Source organism: Grus americana, chromosome 10 (genome assembly GCF_028858705.1).
Source record: "Grus americana isolate bGruAme1 chromosome 10, bGruAme1.mat, whole genome shotgun sequence".
NCBI classification, from domain to species: Eukaryota; Metazoa; Chordata; class Aves; order Gruiformes; family Gruidae; genus Grus; species Grus americana.
Window position 1 is genome coordinate 2,808,638 of NC_072861.1, and position 5,106 is coordinate 2,813,743.

The window sequence follows — 5,106 nt, forward strand, 5'->3', positions numbered from 1 at the left end:
ACCACCACTCACATTGGGGCTGCGGGCTCGCCTAGCCGAGCAAGGCCTCAACATAGCACCTCACGTCACTATCATCAAAAATAGCAAATCCACCAAACTGGAAACGTCGAGACCCTGCTCCCAGGACAAAGGGGCCAGCCCCAAAACGGGTGCCTGCCCTCAAACCTCCCTCAGCGGCCCTCGCACACCACCACTCACATTGGGGCTGCGGGCTCGCCTAGCCGAGCAAGGCCTCAACATAGCACCTCACGTCACTATCATCAAAAATATGCCCAAATCCACCAAACTGGAAACGTCGAGACCCTGCTCCCAGGACAAAGGGGCCAGCCCCAAAACGGGTGCCTGCTCTCAAACCTCCCTCAGCGGCCCTCGCACACCACCACTCACATTGGGGCTGCGGGCTCGCCTAGCCGAGCAAGGCCTCAACATAGCACCTCACGTCACTATCATCAAAAATCAGCATTCATCCTCCAAACTGGAAACGTCGAGACCCTGCTCCCAGGACAAAGGGGCCAGCCCCAAAACGGGTGCCTGCCCTCAAACCTCCCTCAGCGGCCCTCGCACACCACCACTCACATTGGGGCTGCAGGCTCGCCTAGCCGAGCAAGGCCTCAACATAGCACCTCACGTCACTATCATCAAAAATATGCCCAAATCCACCAAACTGGAAACGTCGAGACCCTGCTCCCAGGACAAAGGGGCCAGCCCCAAAACGGGTGCCTGCCCTCAAACCTCCCTCAGCGGCCCTCGCACACCACCACTCACATTGGGGCTGCGGGCCCGCCTAGCCGAGCAAGGCCTCAACATAGCACCTCACGTCACTATCATCAAAAATATGCCCAAATCCACCAAACTGGAAACGTCGAGACCCTGCTCCCAGGACAAAGGGGCCAGCCCCAAAACGGGTGCCTGCCCTCAAACCTCCCTCAGCGGCCCTCGCACACCACCACTCACATTGGGGCTGCGGGCTCGCCTAGCCGAGCAAGGCCTCAACATAGCACCTCACGTCACTATCATCAAAAATATGCCCAAATCCACCAAACTGGAAACGTCGAGACCCTGCTCCCAGGACAAAGGGGCCAGCCCCAAAACGGGTGCCTGCCCTCAAACCTCCCTCAGCGGCCCTCGCACACCACCACTCACATTGGGGCTGCGGGCTCGCCTAGCCGAACAAGGCCTCAACATAGCACCTCACGTCACTATCATCAAAAATGCCCAAATCCACCAAACTGGAAACGTCGAGACCCTGCTCCCAGGACAAAGGGGCCAGCCCCAAAACGGGTGCCTGCCCTCAAACCTCCCTCAGCGGCCCTCGCACACCACCACTCACATTGGGGCTGCGGGCTCGCCTAGCCGAGCAAGGCCTCAACATAGCACCTCACGTCACTATCATCAAAAATCAGCATTCATCCTCCAAACTGGAAACGTCGAGCCCCTGCTCCCAGGACAAAGGGGCCAGCCCCAAAACGGGTGCCTGCCCTCAAACCTCCCTCAGCGGCCCTCGCACACCACCACTCACATTGGGGCTGCAGGCTCGCCTAGCCGAGCAAGGCCTCAACATAGCACCTCACGTCACTATCATCAAAAATATGCCCAAATCCACCAAACTGGAAACGTCGAGACCCTGCTCCCAGGACAAAGGGGCCAGCCCCAAAACGGGTGCCTGCCCTCAAACCTCCCTCAGCGGCCCTCGCACACCACCACTCACATTGGGGCTGCAGGCTCGCCTAGCCGAGCAAGGCCTCAACATAGCACCTCACGTCACTATCATCAAAAATATGCCCAAATCCACCAAACTGGAAACGTCGAGACCCTGCTCCCAGGACAAAGGGGCCAGCCCCAAAACGGGTGCCTGCCCTCAAACCTCCCTCAGCGGCCCTCGCACACCACCACTCACATTGGGGCTGCGGGCTCGCCTAGCCGAGCAAGGCCTCAACATAGCACCTCACGTCACTATCATCAAAAATATGCCCAAATCCACCAAACTGGAAACGTCGAGACCCTGCTCCCAGGACAAAGGGGCCAGCCCCAAAACGGGTGCCTGCCCTCAAACCTCCCTCAGCGGCCCTCGCACACCACCACTCACATTGGGGCTGCGGGCCCGCCTAGCCGAGCAAGGCCTCAACATAGCACCTCACGTCACTATCATCAAAAATATGCCCAAATCCACCAAACTGGAAACGTCGAGACCCTGCTCCCAGGACAAAGGGGCCAGCCCCAAAACGGGTGCCTGCCCTCAAACCTCCCTCAGCGGCCCTCGCACACCACCACTCACATTGGGGCTGCAGGCCCGCCTAGCCGAGCAAGGCCTCAACATAGCACCTCACGTCACTATCATCAAAAATATGCCCAAATCCACCAAACTGGAAACGTCGAGACCCTGCTCCCAGGACAAAGGGGCCAGCCCCAAAACGGGTGCCTGCCCTCAAACCTCCCTCAGCGGCCCTCGCACACCACCACTCACATTGGGGCTGCGGGCTCGCCTAGCCGAGCAAGGCCTCAACATAGCACCTCACGTCACTATCATCAAAAATATGCCCAAATCCACCAAACTGGAAACGTCGAGACCCTGCTCCCAGGACAAAGGGGCCAGCCCCAAAACGGGTGCCTGCCCTCAAACCTCCCTCAGCGGCCCTCGCACACCACCACTCACATTGGGGCTGCAGGCTCGCCTAGCCGAGCAAGGCCTCAACATAGCACCTCACGTCACTATCATCAAAAATATGCCCAAATCCACCAAACTGGAAACGTCGAGACCCTGCTCCCAGGACAAAGGGGCCAGCCCCAAAACGGGTGCCTGCCCTCAAACCTCCCTCAGCGGCCCTCGCACACCACCACTCACATTGGGGCTGCGGGCTCGCCTAGCCAAAGAAGGCCTCAACATAGCACCTCACGTCACTATCATCAAAAATATGCCCAAATCCACCAAACTGGAAACGTCGAGACCCTGCTCCCAGGACAAAGGGGCCAGCCCCAAAACGGGTGCCTGCCCTCAAACCTCCCTCAGCGGCCCTCGCACACCACCACTCACATTGGGGCTGCGGGCTCGCCTAGCCGAGCAAGGCCTCAACATAGCACCTCACGTCACTATCATCAAAAATATGCCCAAATCCACCAAACTGGAAACGTCGAGACCCTGCTCCCAGGACAAAGGGGCCAGCCCCAAAACGGGTGCCTGCCCTCAAACCTCCCTCAGCGGCCCTCGCACACCACCACTCACATTGGGGCTGCGGGCTCGCCTAGCCGAGCAAGGCCTCAACATAGCACCTCACGTCACTATCATCAAAAATATGCCCAAATCCACCAAACTGGAAACGTCGAGACCCTGCTCCCAGGACAAAGGGGCCAGCCCCAAAACGGGTGCCTGCCCTCAAACCTCCCTCAGCGGCCCTCGCACACCACCACTCACATTGGGGCTGCGGGCTCGCCTAGCCGAGCAAGGCCTCAACATAGCACCTCACGTCACTATCATCAAAAATATGCCCAAATCCACCAAACTGGAAACGTCGAGACCCTGCTCCCAGGACAAAGGGGCCAGCCCCAAAACGGGTGCCTGCCCTCAAACCTCCCTCAGCGGCCCTCGCACACCACCACTCACATTGGGGCTGCGGGCTCGCCTAGCCGAGCAAGGCCTCAACATAGCACCTCACGTCACTATCATCAAAAATATGCCCAAATCCACCAAACTGGAAACGTCGAGACCCTGCTCCCAGGACAAAGGGGCCAGCCCCAAAACGGGTGCCTGCCCTCAAACCTCCCTCAGCGGCCCTCGCGCACCACGACTCACATTGGGGCTGCAGGCTCGCCTAGCCGAGCAAGGGCTCAACATAGCACCTCACGTCACTATCATCAAAAATATGCCCAAATCCACCAAACTGGAAACGTCGAGACCCTGCTCCCAGGACAAAGGGGCCAGCCCCAAAACGGGTGCCTGCCCTCAAACCTCCCTCAGCGGCCCTCGCACACCACCACTCACATTGGGGCTGCGGGCTCGCCTAGCCGAGCAAGGCCTCAACATAGCACCTCACGTCACTATCATCAAAAATAGCATTCATCCACCAAACTGGAAACGTCGAGACCCTGCTCCCAGGACAAAGGGGCCAGCCCCAAAACGGGTGCCTGCCCTCAAACCTCCCTCAGCGGCCCTCGCACACCACCACTCACATTGGGGCTGCGGGCTCGCATAGCCGAGCAAGGCCTCAACATAGCACCTCACGTCACTATCATCAAAAATATGCCCAAATCCACCAAACTGGAAACGTCGAGACCCTGCTCCCAGGACAAAGGGGCCAGCCCCAAAACGGGTGCCTGCCCTCAAACCTCCCTCAGCGGCCCTCGCACACCACCACTCACATTGGGGCTGCAGGCCCGCCTAGCCGAGCAAGGCCTCAACATAGCACCTCACGTCACTATCATCAAAAATCAGCATTCATCCACCAAACTGGAAACGTCGAGACCCTGCTCCCAGGACAAAGGGGCCAGCCCCAAAACGGGTGCCTGCCCTCAAACCTCCCTCAGCGGCCCTCGCACACCACCACTCACATTGGGGCTGCAGGCTCGCCTAGCCGAGCAAGGCCTCAACATAGCACCTCACGTCACTATCATCAAAAATATGCCCAAATCCACCAAACTGGAAACGTCGAGACCCTGCTCCCAGGACAAAGGGGCCAGCCCCAAAACGGGTGCCTGCCCTCAAACCTCCCTCAGCGGCCCTCGCACACCACCACTCACATTGGGGCTGCGGGCCCGCCTAGCCGAGCAAGGCCTCAACATAGCACCTCACGTCACTATCATCAAAAATATGCCCAAATCCACCAAACTGGAAACGTCGAGACCCTGCTCCCAGGACAAAGGGGCCAGCCCCAAAACGGGTGCCTGCCCTCAAACCTCCCTCAGCGGCCCTCGCACACCACCACTCACATTGGGGCTGCGGGCCCGCCTAGCCGAGCAAGGCCTCAACATAGCACCTCACGTCACTATCATCAAAAATATGCCCAAATCCACCAAACTGGAAACGTCGAGACCCTGCTCCCAGGACAAAGGGGCCAGCCCCAAAACGGGTGCCTGCCCTCAAACCTCCCTCAGCGGCCCTCGCACACCACCACT